We start from the raw sequence: 22,039 nt of genomic DNA on the forward strand, positions 1-22,039 counted from the left end.
TTTAAGTACCTTTACATACTCTGCTGTATGTGAGAGTTTATAAAGCAAAAGAAGTGTAGCCATAAAAACTCCTGCATGTTAATGCAAATATATAGTCATCAGCATTACTAAGTGGATGATGCTGCCCAACCACAAGACCGTTGCAGTAAGTGACTGGCTATAAAGTGATGCTGGAAACTGGGAGGAGATGCGGAATGGTTCACTACTGCCTGATAATATACATACTTCGATTTTCAGGCCTGCAGGTTGTGAGAAAGTTAATCCTGTTCTGTCACTGTCAACAAACCCTGAGGGGATTCCCTTCGAGCATGTACATATATTTTCAAAAACTCTTTTTAATCCAGAATGAGATTTTCACTCTGCAGCGGAGTGTGCGCTGATACAAAACTTCCTGGCAGACTAAAACTGAGTTCCGGACCGATACTCGAACTCGGGACCTTTGCCTTTCGCGGGCAGGTGCTCTACCCACTATGCTACCCAAGCACGACTCACGCCCCGTCCTCACAGCTTTACTCCTGCCAGTACCTCGTCTCCTACCTACCAAACTTTACAGAAGCTCTCCTGCGAAACTTGCAGAACTAGCACTCCTGAAAGAAAGGATATTGCGGAGACATGGCTTAGCCACAGCCTGGGGGATGTTTCCAGAATGAGATTTTCACTCTGCAGCGGAGTGTGCGCTGATATGAAACTTCCTGGCAGATTAAAACTGTGTGCCCGACCGAGACTCGAACTCGGGACCTTTGCCTTTCGCGGGCAAGTGCTCTACCAACTGAGCTACCGAAGCACGACTCACGCCCGGTACTCACAGCTTTACTTCTGCCAGTACCTCGTCTCCTACCTTCCAAACTTTACAGAAGTTCTCCTGCGAAACTTGCAGAACTAGCACTCCTGAAAGAAAGGATATTGCGGAGACATGGCTTAGCCACAGCCTGGGGGATGTTTCCAGAATGAGATTTTCACTCTGCAGCGGAGTGTGCGCTGATATCAAACTTCCTGGCAGATTAAAACTGTGTGCCCGACCGAGACTCGAACTCGGGACCTTTGCCTTTCGCGGGCAAGTGCTCTACCAACTGAGCTACCGAAGCACGACTCACGCCCGGTACTCACAGCTTTACTTCTGCCAGTACCTCGTCTCCTACCTTCCAAACTTTACAGAAGTTCTCCTGCAAAACTTGCAGAACTAGCACTCCTGAAAGAAAGGATATTGCGGAGACATGGCTTAGCCACAGCCTGGGGGATGTTTCCAGAATGAGATTTTCACTCTGCAGCGGAGTGTGCGCTGATATGAAACTTCCTGGCAGATTAAAACTGTGTGCCCGACCGAGACTCGAACTCGGGACCTTTGCCTTTCGCGGGCAAGTGCTCTACCAACTGAGCTACCGAAGCACGACTCACGCCCGGTACTCACAGCTTTACTTCTGCCAGTACCTCGTCTCCTACCTTCCAAACTTTACAGAAGTTCTCCTGCGAAACTTGCAGAACTAGCACTCCTGAAAGAAAGGATATTGCGGAGACATGGCTTAGCCACAGCCTGGGGGATGTTTCCAGAATGAGATTTTCACTCTGCAGCGGAGTGTGCGCTGATATGAAACTTCGTGAGTCGTGCTTCGGTAGCTCAGTTGGTAGAGCACTTGCCCGCGAAAGGCAAAGGTCCCGAGTTCGAGTCTCGGTCGGGCACACAGTTTTAATCTGCCAGGAAGTTTCCATTTAATCCAATTACTGGCTATTACATGAGATACTTCATGGCATTGATTAAGTAACCTAGCAGAAATTTAGTGCGGGCAATGATATTCCATGGCCCGGAAAAGGAAATCCATAAAGCATGTTCATTTTTGATTATGTAGTAGTATAAGACCAAGTTCACATATGCAAATATTTTTGTTTTTGTCATCACATGAAAGATGTCATGTACTTGAGACAGATATATTCCAAGATTCAAAGTAGTTTGCGAAGGACAACGTGAATCTTATTATCGGATTCAAACAGGATAACACGAATTTAAACCATATTTCGCATGCACATGTAGGAACCAACATGGCGTTTAATGAAAATGTTAGCATATGCACTGGTTGCTGGAATCACAGGCAATATAGGTTTCTGGTAATTGATAAAAAGAGGAAATTGATTGAAGGGCGATACAGACGAAGTTTTCGTTAGAGTCTGATTAAAAGGTAGTATAATACTGTGCAACTATATCAGTATACTACAGTCTATATGCAAATTTACACATGTGTGATACTCTTGTTCGCACACATGACGCACAAGCATCTAAATTTTGACAGAGAAATCGAGCCAATCAGTGCAAAGTTAATGCAACTGGGAAGGCCTATCTAGGTGGTGGATAGAAATGGTGATGTGCTGCTAGATGTTGAATGCAATTTGAACTGTATATCATCGAGAAATACGAAGAAGTGAAAACAAAACTAACAGATATTTATGGATGTATCAAGGTGATAGCTAAAACACATGACTCCCATCACCATCAGGATTCTCTGAATATATATAACAAAGACGTTATCTCGACATCATGTCGAAATCAAAGCATGAAGTTATCAAAGCATGAAAAACTGTTAGATGGATATTACGATTGCTAATCTTGGGACATTTCCAACAAGAACAGTCGCTCTCAGTAATGTTTAAACCAGTAACTGGAAACACTATGACAAATCATTAGGCAGAAGAGGAGAAAAGAAGGAAGCATTATTTCTGATTAAATTATCGTACAGAACGATAGAGAATTAGACCATAAATGGTGCCACCAAGGATGAGCCATATCTGCTGAGTATCAACCCTATATAATTAGCTAAGAATGCAATAGAGTTTGAGGCTACTAAATATGAGATAACACTGGGTTTATTGAAACTGACATTCTTCAAAACTTCAAGTGCTGATAAGTGTCTGTAGAATGGGAAGCAGGCATATCCTGAAATATTTCGAAAGACTAATGCCCATAGTGAAGACAACAACCCAAAATGATGAATAAAAGATTCTAAGAGTAATAAATACGTAATAATATTATGAAACATGCTTTAAAAGGTATGTACACTGGAGGTGAAAGCACTGACTCTCAATATAAAAGACTGAGCACTCTGCCTCTTGAGTATACGTACTATGATGGCTTGAATGAAATCATAGAACGCCTATTAACAGTCTCAGCTGCAGCAGGGAATACAGTGTACATGAATGAAATCATATCAGTAATTTCAGAGCTTAAAGACAGACAATTATCTGAACTGGAAGGAAGTGTTTATAATCATATTCTTGTTCCTCTCGTTCACTTCTTATTGTTTCATAGGATGAGTTATAAGTTCCACGTAAGATACGTGAATTGATCTTATGTTCTGGACCCAGGCTCTCTCGTGAGCTACTACTGCTTGCCTTCTGCACGTGACTTCAACTAAGAGGAATGAAATTACTGCAACATTCACTGCTTCCTGCCAGCTACACACTTGCACTACTCTCACCCTAATTGCACCACACTCTTGCAGAAACATTTAATTAATCTTCTCTTGGCGCCTATTTAGTGCCTCTTGTGTTCCTTAAATGCAAAAAATTCTTGTACTTCTGCGGATTATGCATTCAAAGCAAGACATTTTCCATCTGAACTCCCAAGTACTATTCAAACCACGAATTCCACAATTTTGACGTTTTCAATTCCAAGCAGCTTTGTAGTTTCACGTACGTGTGTTTCTAAGATGTCTGGCGGGATAATTAGCCTATCTCAGAGTCTATTAACGTGTTTTTCTACTTGCTCTTTTTTCCTTAGCTCTCTTGTACCTCGCTGACGTCTGTCTGTAACCTAGGGATTTGTTGTAATTGCCTCGTTATTTCGTCTAGACACTTCATCCCATTACATCCTTGTGTGTTCCTTTCATATCCTCTATCGCCTCTTTAGCTTCCTCTGTTGTTCACTGCTCCAGGTTTTCTAGACGTTTCTTCGTTTGATTTCTTCTTTACAGCCCTTGTGTGATCTACTTAGCAATGGAGTGGCCAGACTCCATTTGGTATCTGATATAGTTTATCACGTTTAAATGCTCAGTTGGAAACGTCATCTATCCTCTGTCACAATTTCTCCTCTACCCTCATCTTGGGATAACCGTAGTTATGCAGATGATATTGCTATAGTCACGGAGACAGAAGAAGATCTAGAGGAAGTCCTCAGAACAACGGAAAAAATTCTATACAATCAGTATGGAATGAGAATAAACAAGAAAAAGACTAAAGTGATGGTATGCAGTACAGGAGCAGAATATGAACCTCCGAGAATTAGAATTGGAAGAGAGGAGCTGGAAGTGATACAGGAATTTACTTACCTGGGAAGCAAAATCACAAGGGATGGTAGAAGCCGGAAAGAAATTGCGACCAGAATACAAAAGGCCAAAATTGCATTTAATCGGACAAGGAACTTACTCACCAGCAACAACATCAGTCTGAAAATAAGGAAACGCATCATGAAAGGTTTCGTTTGGAGTGTGGCCCTATATGGATGTGAAACTTGGACAGTTGGAAGAGCAGAGAGAAGACGGCTAGAGGCCCTGGAGATGTGGTGCTATAGAAGGATGATGAAGATCAGCTGGACAGACAAAGTAACAAATGAAGAGGTGCTTAGAAGAGTACAGGAAACCAGATCTCTGTGGAGGCACATCCAAACAAGAACAGACAAACTTGTAGGGCACATCCTACGACACAACAATATCATTGGAACAATAGCAGAAGGAGTTATTGAGGGAAGGAATCGGCGGGGGCGACCAAGGATATCATACATGCAACAGATCATGAATGACGTTGGATGTAACACATATGTGGAAATGAAGAGGAAAGCAGACAGAAGAGAGGAATGGCGCTCTGCTGCAAACCAACCTCAGGGTTGAACACTAAAGAAAGAAGAAAAGACCCTCATCTGCTCCCTTGATTTTTGAATGATTATTTTCCACTAGTATTATGTGTCATCTGGCTGGCTTCTAGTTCTCATTTGCAAAAAAAAAGCCTTCACTTCAACATTTTTCATTGTCACACATACGAAAAGAACCTCTCCAAAATTACCGATGCTGGTATCAAAGCAGGTAAATCAATGTGAAGTGGAGCAGAATCCGTAAACCCTCTGTGAAAACTGGAAGAGAAAATATGTGTAAAGCATTGGTGCCAGGAACTTATTCTATGTTTGTGCTTGTACAGAAATGCAATCACAATCTACTTCTCAATCAACGGTTCTTCACTAGATCACTTAATATCCTATTAATAAATCCCTTGCTAAATTTTGTGTCTGCATCACAGAATATCCAAGTAATAAACACTACCCAGGCCAGGGTCGGAAAATTTATGAAAAATGCCTCATTTGAGCATGCCATATCCTAATACCTAATGTGGTTATGCAAACTATTAAAAGTCACCTTTATTACAAGTAATTGTTTGTGTACAGATTAATAGAAAAAATCGCAACATTTAATTACCCTCTTCCCGAACGTTTAACTGACGCATGACATCGATTGCATGATAGACAACACTGAGAGTCTGGGAACGATTCTGTTATGGATATGTATGACAATAATAAACCACTTGCTAACTGATTCATTATATATAACAGAGTTGTGTGCATACAGTAAGTGCATGATCGAGAGAAAGGGGAGGAAGTACACGTGTACTATGTCTCTGAACTCAGCCATGGTGAGACTGCCTGAGTTTACTTGAGTCTTTATTTCGACTTAAACCGTAAAAGCTGTTGTACGGTCTTACTATAATTGTGATAATAATGATATGACTGCAGACTTGTAGGTGGAGGTCACCAGAATTCATAATGTTACCAGTCTGATTGCAGATATCGCCTTCGACTCTCTCCATCTCTAAGTTCCAGACTGTCCTTCATAGGCAGTGAAGTGAAGCGAACAGTGCACTGCCTGCATCTCAAGTCGTGTATTTTGTAACAAAGAGTGAAGTGGAATGAACATCGTGCTGCCAGTGTTGGCCCTACGTGTGTTTTCGTGATAAAAGCAAAGCTGTGTCCACAGGTGGCAGAATTTTTGCTGGCTTCTGCGAATAATATTTTTGTTAGTTTGCAGCTTCACTTCCACCATGGAGTGCGCAAAACACAATTTCCAGTCCAGTGTCTGTTAGCCCACTCTGTTCTAAGAATTCTGGGCCCTGAGCCTCCATCACGAAAGCATTTCTTTGGTCGGCCAGAACCCAGTCGTTTCGCATGAAAAAGAACTGCCAGAAAGGCACTTTGTTTATCATGAGTTCTGAGGATGCGTCTTTCTATCATCCCACTTGCATCGTGCCACATGTTAGTTTCTGCTCTGTGTGGTGAGGACGACACACAGATAGTTTGTTGGTTCAAATGGCTCTGAACACTATGGGACTTAACATCTGAGGTCATTACTCCCCTAGAACTTGTAACTACTTAAACCTAACTAACCTAAGGACGTCAGACATATCCATGCCCGAGGCAGGATTCGAACCTGCGACCGTAGCGGTCGCGCGTTCCAGACTGAAGCGCCTAGTTTGTTAGAATATAATAGTTGTTTTCAGACTGGGGGAAAAGGTAGGAATCTGTAGATAGGTGTGCCACTACTCCCTCCTTCCACGAATTCGCCGAACGCACAATAGCTCAGAAGACAGTCCATGTTTTCGTAGAAGGGGCAAACCCCACAGAAGGTCACTTCTCTTCTGGGAGTATTTGTTATGGTGCCGTTTCAATGGAGGGCCACTCTGTTAGTTAGCTGGCAAAAGCTGGTCCAGACTTCAAAGTGTCGACTTCCCGGAGTACATTTGCTGGGCGCCTACCTCTGTCCTTTGTCGGTTCGCCTTTCCGCTGAGAGGCCTCCCTGCGGTACGTCTATGCGCCTGGAGTTTACTGGTCCGCTATCTGTGCTTCGCTCTCACAGCTCCATCAAAATGCGTTTCAAAGCGAAATACAACTTCTACATAACACCGTATTGTTAAGTACAGAAAAAGAAGGGTATTAAGCTTACAATACCAGATGTTACTCTCTCACTAAATCAGAAAAAAGATTAGCACTATCTGAACATGATTTGTTGAGTTACTGATTGCATATAGTTACAAAAAAAACGAGAAGGTGCAGGTTATGAAAGGCCTTGCACTTCTCAAGTTATTTGGGTTTACTGATTGCCCGAGTTGTGAAAGAGACAATAGTGGCATCTCCCATTCTGATTGCTGAACTCGACATAACCAATGCTCAGCAAATTGGTCTACATATTACCACTTTTGTCAGGTAACGAACCTAGAAGTTAGGGAATCGAAGGAAACCTACCACAAATCAGGGACTCTTAAAGCTCAGAATTCATGAAGTTCAGGACAAGTAGAGAGTGCTGACTGTTGAATCTGTTAACGTCGGTCCCGTCCTCAGTATTGACTGGTTGACTCAGTTTAAATGTACTACAGCTTCTGAAGAGAGTTGTCTACGTGTGGTGCAAAATAATAGAGGCAAGAGAATTATATTTAACGGAATCGTCAGTGAGGATGGTGCAGTCGCTGTATGTGTCTGTATGAGGCTACTGCATTTTGGAGAAGGAGGGGGAACTCTAGTCTTAAATATCTCAGAGGAGAATAGAGAACTGTTAAAGAATAATGATGATAAATATCCTCTGACTAGTATTAAAAATAAGATTCAAACGTTAGGTGGCCTGCCTGAAGTTAAACAGGAAGAGAGACTTATTGAGGTACTATATCGATTTATTTTCCTAAACACTCAGTTTGTTCGAATGATGCACCTGCAAATTAAAGGTCAAAGATTATGAACCATTACACTGTGAACCTTATCTGATACCTTTCGACAAGAGAGAAGCCATCAGTAAGGAAATTAAGAGCATATCGAACTATCATAAAACTGAATGGTCATATCCTAGACGGCATAGTCCTAGACGGCATAGTCCAAATAGTTATCGACACTCATACAGTGAACGGCACCATTTTGCCACAAAGTAACCAACAAGAAACTATGGACTGTCTCCTACAAAAATTCAAAGGAGAAAACACTGAGTACATGAAGAACCTTGTTCAAACGAGCAGTTAACAGCAACCACTGTTAGATTAAGATAACAGAAAACACACCAACTTGTTTCGTAACAGAAGATGCTACCAGTTTAAAGGATGTTTTATGGTTATTCACTGTCATCAGCAGCCTTTATGAGAACATGCTATTTGTTTATAGGGCAGCCACATTGTTAATATTTAAGGAACTCTCTATTAAAAAGGGTTTGAACATTCTTAAATATTAACTTAATGAGAACACTTCTGGAAGAAGAATTATTGAAACATGTAACACTTTACATAGATAGTATTCCAATTAGCGCCACTTCATGGGAAGAACACTTTGAAATTCCATGTCAAGTACTACAAACTTTTACGAGATATGATCAATCAGTTTGGACAAAGCAGAATTCGCTATATCATAGAAAAACTTCCATGGATATACAATTTCTCCATGTGGAATTGAATCTGATCCGATTAAACTGAAATCAATGTGAAATTTCTCCACACTAAAGGCCGACAAGATGGCGCATTCGGGAGAACCACGGTTCAAACCCGCGTCTGACCATCCAGTATTAGGTTTTCCATGATCTCCCTCAATCGCTTCAAGCAAATGCTGGGAGGGATCCTTTGAAAGGGAGCTGCCGAATTCCATTCCCATCCTACCTTAATCCGATGGGACCAATGACTTCACTGTTCGGTTCCCTTCCCCAAATCAGCCAGGTAACCTACCAATCTCAAACCTTATCTTGCATTTTACAATTTCTATCGCTCATTTCTGGATACTGTGTATCATTGCCTGTTCTCGTGGAACTTTTAAAACATTATTATTGTGGAAATGACATAATGCACATCAAGAAGTGTTAGAATCAGTTAGAAAACATGGAAATTTCTAACTTAGTATAGACTGCAGCGAGTATACTCTTCAGTCAGAACTGCACCAACTAACTGAAGTTAACAGAGTAATCAAATGAAGCTATTAATGTTGCTCTCCACAGGCAGAAAGACGTGACAACTTCCACGCCAGTTACACTCATTTCGGATCACATAAAAGAAATTTAGAAGAGCCAAGCAAGTGCAGTTTTCAACAGCACTACCGGAAAGTAAGAGTATCGTCAAAGTCTTGCGACATCTGTCAAAGAACTGAAGTTTCAGCACCGTAGAATGAAGGCTTTCACAGCAGGTGTTGTCATCTCTTAACACTTCCGGGCTGAGATGCCGTGGTCCATACATAAGACTCTCCCCTAATGTTTCGCCTTCGAGTGCGGAAGGCATCCTCTGATGACAATCGGCGAACTGATGAAGTTTCTGCAGTTTAACGTAAAAGTTGTAGGCACAGCACCATATAAAAGAGCCCTGCAGAAATTTTAGCAGCTGATATTAACAGCCAATTGCAGAGATCTAAGGGAATCTTAAATCAAGTTATGGTCATTCTGGACAAAGTTTCGATTTTTGCAGACCTCTGAATCTTACAACAATCTAAAGTCAAAATTGAGATAAAAATTTAAAGATGAATACTTCGTAAATACCATCAAACCAGGTCACACTTTGTCAGACAATGGGTCTCTGTTCCGTTCAAATTTTTGGAAAGGTTTTATATAAGAATACAGTACATTTTGTTCTTCTCAGGCCATCATCGTATCAATCAGAATGGTTAATGCGTGACTTGGAACATTTGTTATGTGGTCACTGTGGAAAAAGTCACAAGACGTGGATTGAAAAATTAGACGACTTTGGAATAGTTATCAGTAGTTTATATCATGATTCAGCTGCAACACAACTATGCAGACGGCCGGAGTGGCCGAGCGGTTCTAGGCGCTTCAGTCTGGAACCGCGTGACCGCTACGGTCGCAGGTTCGATTCCTGCGTCGGGCATGGATGTGTGTGATGTCCTTAGATTGGTTAGGTTTAAGTAGTTCTAAGTTCTAGGGGACTGATGACCTCAGAAATTAAGTCCCATAGTGCTCAGAGCCATTTGAACTATTTTGAAACAACTATGTAACTATGCCCTGTTCCCTTTGGTAAGAAACTGTGCAGAATTTTGATGAGTGTATTAATTTTCCACTGAGGGATGAGCTAATATAAGAACAACGACTAAAAGCATTAGAGACGATAACGAAATAAACAGAAGAAAGGAAATGTGCACATGTCAGAACCGTGAAACCAATTACTTATGAAGATTGTGACTGTGTATTAATGAAAGTCCATGCGAAACACTCCAGAAGGAACAAACAAGTAAATAAGTTTACTCAATATTACAATTGACAGTTTTGAAATAAGATATACCGTGTATTCAAATTCTGTTGGAATCATGTAAGTAAAGTCTGGAAAACACTATTTGAATTTTGGTAACTATTGTGAGCCTAGGCTAATCGATGTTAACATGTAGTTGCTGTGAATTAGAAGTAAGCTCCATCGAGCTTGTTGCCTATTTGACTGCTGCACCATCGCCTTCAGATACTGTACTCCAGCGAGCATTGCTGCAGAAGATAGTGGCAGTGCACCTCGTGAGAGTTTTTTTACCAACTTCCATATAGACAGACAGCAATGTGTGTTGACGTGCTTTTAGTCTGACTGAGTATTATTCACAATTCTGCCATAATTTTGTGTGCCAGAAGAAGCTGAAGTCACTGGCACAACACTTGTCTACAGACAGAAGAGGTGTTAAGACACTACTTCTGTCCCAGACTTCTTAAGCTACCACACTCACAAGAGTGCCTTCTGCAGTATCCAGTGATGTCAATGCCACAGCACATTGCTCCAAGAAATCATGTAATGGAATGTGAATTATGGCTCAACCCACAGGCAAAGTATTAAAAGCAGAACTGTTAGAGATGTGCTTGTTACCTTTTTACGTTTTTCCCATTTCCCAGCGTCAATATATCATAACTTACTACCTGAAGAAATTGTGTAATTGCGTGTGGAGAGTCGTTCTACATGTAGGCAGGTTGTTAAAGGCATAATAACTAATGACGTGTGCTATGTTACAGTGCATACCATTGATAACCAGTAGTTCATAATGTATTATAAATGAATTATGGATCAATTCAAGGTATACGAATATGTATATTCTTGAATTGTTTGTTAATTTTTTAAAATGATAACATTCATTCAGTTGATAAAACATATAAAATGCCATGACATTCTTTTCCAACAGTGAGATGCATATATTGACATACATATTCTACCCAGTAAAATTTTATTCAACAGTCATAAAATACCACAGTTACAAATGTTTATTGTTTATTCCTACCTTTTTGACATACTTGCATTTATTACAAATGAAATGTGTGTATTATTTTCACTTATATAATTAAAAAACAACTTATCTACTTACCTTTGAGGGTTTTGAAATATTATGCTGATGATACTGCTTCAACATACATATCTCAGTTTTATTGTGTCTAAACATTACACTATTTTCAGTCATTTGTTAACTTTAGGGGTGAATATAAACGAGAAGGTATAAATGAAAGTACTCTCATTTATGTAAATATTTGTATTTGCATTATCATATTTATTTTCATGATTATGTGTTTTGTCAGCTTTGCACTTTTAATGAGTTACTGAAATGTAGAGGGAGTAATTAAACTTATAAATAAAAAAAATACACTATAGTAGACTGCCATTGTAAAGGTTATTTGCCATCGTTTGCTACTTTTGATTAAGAGAAGTGCTTCACGAGAAATATACATATTCTTTACAAATTGTATATGACACTTTACTGTTACATTTATGTGCATTCAGGCACTCTGTGTCAAGCTTTGATCTAACTTAGAGTAATTATATGTTGTGCATCTGTTTCTAATTGGGCATTGGTTGCTGTGTTAATGTAACTTGTAGAATATTTAACATAACTTTTATCAGATTACTTATTACTTCGTTTCAGCAAAGTAATACAACTTTCTTAGACATAGTGCAACCGTTGTTAATGTTTAATGCTTATAAATTGTATATGTGTGCAGCTAATGTATAATTACTCTATCATACACGTAGTTTTGTCATTTTATATGTGACTAGATATCAGTATGTCACTCATTCATGGTAATTATTTGATGATGGCTAGAGCAGTTACTAATTAAACATGAATAATTAATAGCAAATTGTTATGAAAGTAACCAATATATTTCATTTCTGAGTGATATTATTTTCACATTCAATTCAAATTTCATATCATAATACATATTGTGTAAAAGAAATTAACATTGGTGAGGCTGTGTAAGGCAACAGTACCTTCATGTAATGAATGCAATATAATCGTTGATGCCAAAAATTACGTGTCGTAGGCTTTGGCAGTATGTGAGAGACTCTTGCGTGAATCATGATGAACTATGATGGAAAGACAGATTCTTTTTCTTCTTCTTCTTCTTGTGTTACGGCCTCAGTAGGACCACGGGTAGCCCCTTCATTGTCTGCATTTTCCTCTTCTTCTCCCAGAACCTCTTCATTCTTTTCCTTCTTTTCTCCTGGTCTTCTTCCGAGATCTTCAGTTTCCGTTTCTCCTGTCGGCTCCACCGGTGACACTCTAATTTTTTCCTGTATTCTTCTGTGCCATTGACCTCCGGCATTGTTCCTCCAATTTTCCTTTCCTTCGACCTTGATTCCCAATTCCTATTAGTCCTTCCGAATTTCAACAACCCACTTGGTTCCTGTGTTTCCCCTTGTCCTCCGTGTTGTTTCCCACACTCTCTTCGTCATTCTGTCAATACTCATCCGAACTGCATGTCCAGCAAACCTTGCCGTTTTGAGTCTGATTTCCCCAGATATTGTTCTCATATTCCGATACAATTCTTCCCTAGGTCTTTGCATCCACCTCTCTTCACCTCTTTTGGGACCTAGACAGATTCATGTTTATAGAGCTAATTTGTGACATACAATATTAGTAAAATTGTGCATTCTGAAGTGTTTGTGCAAAGGTGTACTGATTTATACTAATAATGTTCAAAATCGAATCAATCTGACTTTTGTGATTCAATAGTAGAAGAAACTTAATTCACAATATGAGTATACAGAGCTTTTGGATCAGGAAAAAGAGAAACTTCACTACAACAATCAATGCTGGTAAATGTTACAACCTGCCAGAATCTGATGATCACAGCCTTCCTTTCCTATACTGGAATGCGTTCAGTGTTGGACACAGCACTTACGCACACCCTGTACAAAACTTGAATCAGGGTCCAAAGATCAGGGTGTAGCATATGAGGTGATTGGAGCCCACCTCTACTGTACTGGAAAACAACTAACCCAAAAAAAATAATGACTCAGTGCCCTGTAAATCGCTATGTTAGAATCAAAAAGTAACCAACTGACCTATTCATCGTCATTTTATACCAAAATTGTAACAAAGTTCCTGATATATAGCCATGTTACACGAAATAAAAGAAAATTACCCTATGCTTCACCACACTTATAAGAAATTTTAACAAATTATCTCATATATCACCATTTCTATACGCAGTTGTAACAAAGTACCCCATACATCAGGATGTTAGAATTATAACAGTTTTACCCTTACATCGCCAACCATAGGGGTTGACATTGTTTCATCGAAGCTGTTAATTGTTTCAACACGCAAAAGTGATCGGTCACCAACTTCAGACTTGTAAGTGCCAGCAAGTCAAGACTTGATCCAACCAGCAAAATGGTTAGTCAGATTCGTGAAGTCATGTGCCTCACAACACTATCCAGTCCATGACATCACAAGCAGTGATCCCGTTACTGCGATATCATCGGGACATCATGTGTGACTCATTGATCTTGCCTACATGAAGTCACAATCGCAGATGGCTGCTATAACATGATTGGCTCTTTTGTTTTAATGGATGGTAAAATAAAGCTATTATTATGATTTTATGCAGTGTCAGAAAATGTGTTGTCAGTGTACGGAACACCAGAGGAGTATAACCCTTGGTAGGTGTAAGATAAAAAGAATAATTAAAAAGTGTATTAGCCAATAAGTGTTGTCAGTTATATTTTTCTAATATAGAATATGGTGCCTTATTTTATCCCCCCTAGAATGGTTCTGCCAGACACTTTATTGTGAATAGCAGAGTAATCGCGGACATGTGTAAATCATGTAGATGAGGTGAAGAATTATTGTAAACGGTTAGGTGACGAAAGTTTGATCTATTTACCACCAGTAGCATAGCGTCAAGTAAGCCTGAGATTGAAATGGACACTCTTTATGTATTTCCATAGATATTCTTGATGTGAAAATATCATTGTGAACCTTGATATACGTTATGTGTGTTGTTCGTGTAGTTTTGACATACATACTTAGCATGTTATTTTAACAGAGATACTGATGTGTTGAAGTTTTAGGAACTTACATATTTTTCATAAATAATACAAATGTACAGATAAAAAGTTGCACATATCAAATAATTGTTCAAGAATAGTTATTATTGTTGTGACGTCAAATTAACAGGCAGGGGATTACGCCAGTGTGTGTGTGTGTGTGTGTGTGTGTGTGAAGTGGGAATGCTGTATGTCAAGTTCTATACATATTTTGATAAATAATTCAATATGACACCAAACGATCACTAGCACATGTCGAATGATTTCATCACATTGGAGGTTTTGTGTTCCCTGTTAACGCAGTGAGACTAGTGGCTAGTCGTACCAGCTTGCATTCTTAGATTTTCCCGTCAATACCATCTTGCATTTTTCTAATTTCCGATAGGGGCCACTTTTTTTATGCCTGTGGCACCAGCTAGCAGTGGCTGCTTGAAATGGAATTGGATAGAGAGAAGAAAGAGAAGGAAATACAGTAGCAGAACGTTGTCTGAGGGAAAGGAATCTAAGGGGAAGCCACCTGGTAGACTTCTGCACAAAACGTAATGTACACAGCTAAACACATGTTTTAGGAATCATTAATGAATTTTATACACGTGGAAGAGACTTGGAGACATAATGTTTCAGATAGTTTACTCAGTCATAAAACAGAGATTTAGAAACAGGATTTCAATTCGCTAAATATCTCCAAGGTCAGGCGTGGACGCTGAACATGATTTACTTAACATGAACTTCAGATTTAGAATGAAGATATAGAAGAAAGTTAGGAAATTAAGGTGACTGAACCTGAATAATTTTAGGGAACTAAAAGGTTTTTGAGATTTAAAAAGCGAGGGCTAGACAATGATTTACTCAAGCAGAGAAAATAAACACACTAGAAGATGGATGGTTAACTGTTGAGCCCTGTTGGTAAACGGACTGTACTCATTCCTTGTGAACCCAATTGAGGAGTTACTTGATTGAGAAGTAGCAACTCCGGTCATGAAAACTAGCAACGGCTGGGGAGCGATGTGCTCTCCACATGTCCCTCCGTATCTGCTTCCATTTATGCCGGTGGGCAGAGGATGACACGGATGTCGGTCGATAGCGTTGGGCCTTCAAGGCCTGTTCAGCCTTAGTTTGTTTGTTTGATTTGTCTGCTATCTAAACATGTAAGGAACGGAAACGTGGACGGTAAGCAGTTCAGAAAAGAAGCGACTGGACGCTTTTTAAATACGGTTCTAAAGAAGTGCACTAAAGATTGAATGGACAGATAGACTAACTGGTGAGGAGGTACTGAATCGAACTGGTTGGCAAGAAATTTATAGAACAAAGTGACTGTAAGGTGTGATCGGTTTGTACGAGACATTTAGGGCCGTCAAGGTATCATCTAACTGATAATGGAGGGGAGAGCGGCGGATAAAAGTATTAGACGGAGACCAAGGTTGGAGTACAGTAACCAGATTCAAATGAATGCAGATTGCGGGCGTTATATAGAGACCTGCGCAGAATAGATTTCCGTCGTAGTAATTAACAATATGGTACCTAATGTAGTTTTTTTCTTCTCCTTCTAAAAAGAATACAGATTTTGAGTCAGGAATTTATTTCAGTGTATTTTAATTCCATACGATCACAGTAATGTGGTCACACGGCCTTGGAACACACTTCATGCAGACGTGGCCTGTACTCCTAAAAAAGACCCGAAAACTAAAGAAAAAGAACAAATAATAGAACAACACAAAAACAGAGGAACAAATAACGAAAACGTACGTAGGCAATACACGAAGGGTGCGACAATACTAAGAATGTGCAATATCAGGAACGAAAAGCTGTACATTCCTTTAAACCGAAACTACAGATTATCAAGCAAACCTTCTTCATGATGTTGCGCAGATACAATGACTTAACACTGTCGCTGTCGTATGTTGAATGCTGTTGACCGGGGGAATGTGCATATTATACTGTAGGCTGCCGGTGCATATAAATTTCTGCAGGGCGCTATCTCTCAGTAAATTATTAGCACATAGAAAACTGCTCGCTACCCGCGAGAAGCGTGCAACAGGCTTTCTTCGACTCCCTTTCCATGTTTTCAACTGAGGAGGGGGGGAACGCAAGGGGAGGAGCGAAACAATGGCAGCCACCCCAAAACAGTTAAACTTAAGCTACTTATTCCAGCATTTCAGATGAAATCAGGCTCCGGGTACGACCATTAGACAAGAAAGCTAAAAGACGCAACTAAACTTCTCAGAAGTTATATACAGCTAATAGTAGTAGAAGAGGCATAAAGTGTTTTCTGGTCCACTCAAAAATGTTACGTATGGATGTAAGTGTTTCGGCAGTAAGTTAATGTGGCAGAGTTAACTAATAAAAATGGCAATCAGTACTGATGCAACAGTTCAGTTCTCCAACAGACTTTGCTGGTCACAGTTCTGTGTTGGTACTGAATAGGCGATATTTTCATATGGGATACCACTTCGATCTATTGCACATTTCCACCCATCAAAATGTCAACCCGCTTATCAAAGACATTTTCCTGTGACTACGTATGTAAATTTTGTAATTATGTATTAAAATGTATGTTCGTCGCTGTTGTATCATATGTTGCATGTATATCACGGCGCATCAGACAGTAGGGCCGATGGCAGAGTCATCTAGCGGATGCGCTAATAATAAGGACCAGGATGGTGCCTAATACTGACGTCATTGCGCGATAACTACAGTTAAAGGAACTGCGAGAATAAACACGAATATAAACTGGCCGCTAAAGCTGAAGACCGTCATTATAGTTGTAATTGTAAAAAATCAAAGCACTGGTCGTTTGTCCGTTTCGGTAGTTCCATGCTAGAGTTCATGACAGATCTAGCCAGAGCCAGCACATCGAGCATTGATGATATACTAATAGCTGGTACTGCACGAGTAATCTACGGTGCCGTAATATATGCAAACTAGTATGCTTTGACTCTCTGATACGCGGATGCTTTTGAGCGTTAGCTGCAAGCTAGTGGAGAGGAATAGTGGCATAGTCCATGTCTGAATGGGGTAAAAGGCTCTTAATCTTCTTTCGTACGAGGAAAAGTTGGGGAGAGATGTAATATGCGCCGACTTTTGTATTATTTCTTTTCAGTAGTAAGCACAGGTTAGAAATGAATAGGCGATTGAAATTTCGTGGGGTAAGTTTTATCTCAACACTACGCCAAATGCTATACGATGTACGCATTAAGTAGGTCCTATGTGTCGTTCCATCTTACTCGTGTTAATTTGATATACAAGTACTCTACAGCATCGCACGAACAAAGATATCGCTCCAGCAGCTAGGTGAAAATTAAATTTTTATGATCTTAAACCATATGAGGTTAAAAATTACTCAAACGTGGCTGCTCAGTTCTGAACGTATTGCACCCGACGTATCTCGCCAGTAAAATAACAGAGAAATTCGTGTTACAATCAGTGATTATCACTCGATGATTTTAGTATAATAATTATGAAGTATAAAATTCACAATCCATAACAAATAATAATGGCAGCGTACATTTTCGGTTCCTCTGGACGTATCAGGTACAACCTTTTAATATATGCATGGCACATATTAGAAAACCGACTGTAACTTAAGATATATAAGACGTAACCGCCATATTAAGTAATTATTTTAGTATCAGTACACAGCGGTATCATCTTTTCAGTCCTGTGGTTCGTGAGTTGTCTCCAGAAGATACCTTAGTTGCTCAGCGATTATTCTCAGTCTACAGTTTGAAAGACAGTTCGGGAAGGAGTGGAATCACTAATTTTAAGATTTGAATTGAGGGATATATCTGTAATTGTAAGTCCCATATATTTAATGGAAAGTAAGCATTATGCGCTTGAGACCATGAAGTGGAACTATGGACCACAACCATGCCCCTGTTAATAGTTAAAGCGTCCTTCTCTGATTTCCTTAAGCTGTTTCAAATAGAGCGGCAGCGTTCTTCCTCTACGCTGTTGCGCAAATGGCAACCATCAACATCCTAGAGATTAAAACGTGTCTGATCATTACACTGGTCAGCAGTGAAAGTATTTGCTATTTGAAAATAAATGTATTTTAAACATTTCATCATACATAAAGCGAAAATGACATTTCGCCCTAGTATTATCAAGGGGGATTGGGGGCCCCTTTATATAAACTTGACGTTGTATTTTGATTTCTAAAGATATTTTAATCTAGTTAGTTAGTTTACAGTCTGAAATTATGAATTTTTTGTAACAAATTCTTCTACCAGAACCCATATCTATTTCAAATTTTTCAGTTACATTTAACGCATAAATTTGAGTGTCAGTAGTGGATGTCGTAGTCAATATTTGCAGGTTAAGTACCTTGCACATACGTCAAAATCCCTTTAAGAAGTATGTTAACGGTGAAAGTCAATAACAACGAACAAAATTTACATTGTTAAAGTTTTCATCGACAGTACACGTAATTGAAGTGCGTCGATATTGCTAAGATTATGCTAAAAGGTATTTTCGGTTTCTGGACCGTACTTTACAAATCAGTGCGTCTTTGAAACGTATGTTGTTTATATGATTCAAAACAATTAACGAATTTTGTTTCATTCACATTTGTTCTTGGGGTAGGCACGAAGTTCACCCTGCCCCTTCATTGGTAATGGGCACTATGGATAATGCCTTGGTACTGCTGAGGTTAAAACTTCCAGCTATCTCTTGGTTCTCAGATATGGCCCATTTACGTTATAAGGATAATTTTTACAATATTTGAAGCCTGGAGACCGAGTTGGCACATCAGAACACAGCAGTGATAGGTTAGCAGCAGTTCTTATAGCTAGTAGTAGGAAAACTTAGAATCTAGAGATTAAGTTAGCGAAACTGAATGCAGGCATTACCTATCATCCTTGCTAATGTTTTGTGAAATTTGTCATTATTGCTAATGTTTTGTGAATTTTGCTTTGAATAGCTTGTGTCAGATATTTAATTGAATTTAGTTTCTTTTACTTAGTTGTTGCGGTCACATGTAGTACTCGTTGCTTGACGCAGTGAAGAATGGCAAAACAGAGGCACGCCGGCGACCGAAGCGTTGCGAAGTAGGCAGGCACAGATAGCCTTGCTGACAGCAGCAGTCTACCAACAGGCTGACGCAAGGACGCACACAGATCGAGCACCGAGCGAAGCATGGAGAGTACTGAGTGAGCGGAATTGAGGCCAGCACGATAAGTTACGCTGCAATATACTGTGGGAGTAATAACAAAAAGCTACCACCGAGGGTAAAAAACGTCCTACTACCGGATATAGATAGTGAAGCGCACGGAGCAACAGACAGAAGCCATTAGGAAGCAGTTCGGATCTGAGGATGGACGTGGTCCGTATCCGAATATTCAATCTTCGTAGGTGACGATTCCGGAAGTCTGTTCTAGCTCGCAGGAGTCATCCGTTCGCCGCCAGATGTCAACTTCAGCTCTGGAGGTCGACCCGAGCTCGGTAGGCACCATGGCTCACTAACTACAGCGAGAACTTCCAGCAGGACCGGCCGCAGCGCGGTCTTGGTCACAGGCGCCGCCGGGGACTGACGCCCGGACTTCACGGCAACCCGGCCCCACGGCGCGTGGTCCGTCTATGACGGGACCTCGCGGACATCGCGACTGACGTCTTCCCAGCCGCCGGTGCAGCAGGCATCGGCAGCTGATCTCACGGCGACGCGGCTCCGTGGGCGTGCCGTACTGGGGCGCCGAGCGGCGACCAGTTCATCTCAACCACAGGCATCAGCGGAGTACTGGAGGCCTGAGGCTCCCGAGTGCGATCAGCGGCGCATTATAGGAGAATCTACACAGCAGCAGGCAGACGGAGGGATCCGCAGGGCTGGGCAGCGACAACGATGGAGAAATTGTAAAGGAAGTTCAATAAATAATTGTAAAACTCCACGCCCTCTCAGTCTTTGGCGCAGCCACTGTGCCTGCTGCTAACAAGTGGTACCAGAAGTAGTAACATAGTGTAGAAGTCACGTTTTTGCTTTTATTTCAGGATACATAGAAACAAGGCTTCCACATCAAAACTCCCTATATACTTCTTGTGATGTGTGTGGTGAGGTGACATTAGCTCTCCACAAAATTTGAATTACTCCATTCATAAAAAAGCATATCATCAATATTTAGGGATACAATTAGGAGATCTGTATAAGTAGCGGGCATCGCATACAGTCTGTAATACACGTACTGTGAACCTACAAGGATGGTTAAAAAAAAGTTTGTCCAGTGCCATTTGCAGTGCTAATGATTTGAAAATTTGAAATAACCTTCAAACCACATAAGCGTTTGCTATTTCTGCATGTGCCGCCCCCCCCCCCCTCTCCACCCCGCCCTCTCCGTCCTGTATGACATACACAGAAAAAAAGAAACAGACTGTAAAACACCACAAAATTCCATCAGCCAATCGACCAGTACCACAAGGAGATTGTCTCCCTGGAGACTCTCCAGGAGAGTTCACTCAGTAGTCAGACGTATAAAAAGACTGTGGAAGGGAGAAATTATGTCATTGTTCATCTTCAGAGGATACTGATTTTTTGCCTGAAAATAAACTAACCATTTAGCCACAGATGTTTATCAAGACTGAACGAAGTGGTTTTGTTAGAGACTTGGACCTGTCTAAAGATGAAGAAGAGCATCTAGCATCGATGCTTCAAGAACGAATTTTTTGCAACCTAATGTCAAAGTGTCTATGTATAGAACACGGCAAGCGGTTAAAAAACAAAAAACCACTTGTTGCCTGTTGCAACGTGAGTGGTTCAGGACAGCTTTACCCCTTGCGTCCACATTGGGTTATCCGAATAACCTTTAACACTACAATAGTCAATTTTTCGGGTGTACTGAAACTAGTGTACACAAGCCTCAGGTTCTTCCTCATTTGTATCTTGACAAATGTCACAATAAGGATATCTGAATACTTTCAAAGTAGAGCATTTAAATGGGAAGGAACATAATGCAATCTCTAAACTATGTTCAGGATACCCAAAAAGCCAAATATCATCATTAGAACAGGTGTGAAGTGCACAAATGAAATACTTTATTTTATATAACATACTAACAGTTTTATTCCTTATTAGTCAACCTGTAACACCATAATTAATACTATAAATATTTTCTACTGATTCATTCTGTTCAATGCCAAGTATGTATTTTTCACCATGTAATGTCTTTGACCTATCGTAATGAAGTGGAAAGTTGTCTAAAATGTTTTCTCTTTACTATTTAAATTCCTTGTATTAATTGAAGGAAAATGTTATGTGATTTTGTGGCTTTTGTGTTGACATGTTAACGTTATTAAATATTAAGATTTTTTAAATACGTTTGTTTACAACTACGTACAAGTTGGTTCATACCTAGGAACTTGCATTCTATTAAATTAATAGCAACAGTACTTACCATTTGTACGGAAGCGAGTTGGTGGGCACCAAACTATGGTTGGAGCGGGCTAAAAGGTTGATGTGGCCCTCAGTCTGGGCGCCAAGTGAGAGAACACAGTCAGTCAGCAGCTAGCTACTGGATAGTTTTCGTCTCAACAGCAATAAAGTGAGCTTCGCAGGTGCAAGGTGAGGTTTCTAGTACCTAGATGTAATATGGAAAGGCCTCAGATGTGTGTACGGCTATAGAGTGATGCTCTATTAATGGAAAAGGCTCTAATGTTGGAAATGTCGTCGCCAAGAAGAAGGTATTAGAGCCAATTACATCCAAATGAGAGAATAGGTAGGCGCTATGTACTCACCACCAATATTGCGCAATCACTTCGGCAGTTATAAGAGGTC

General features: G+C 40.2%; 1 non-coding gene across 1 annotated transcript; it reads left to right on the plus strand.

Moving 5' to 3' along the window:
- Positions 1-1,603: 1,603 nt before the first annotated feature.
- Positions 1,604-1,678, plus strand: Trnas-cga (transfer RNA serine (anticodon CGA)). The gene has a single exon. It is a non-coding gene; the product is annotated as a tRNA-Ser (tRNA).
- The last annotated feature ends 20,361 nt before the right edge of the window (positions 1,679-22,039 follow it).

The sequence above is a fragment of the Schistocerca gregaria genome, chromosome X, assembly GCF_023897955.1.
Source record: "Schistocerca gregaria isolate iqSchGreg1 chromosome X, iqSchGreg1.2, whole genome shotgun sequence".
Lineage (NCBI taxonomy): Eukaryota > Metazoa > Arthropoda > Insecta > Orthoptera > Acrididae > Schistocerca > Schistocerca gregaria.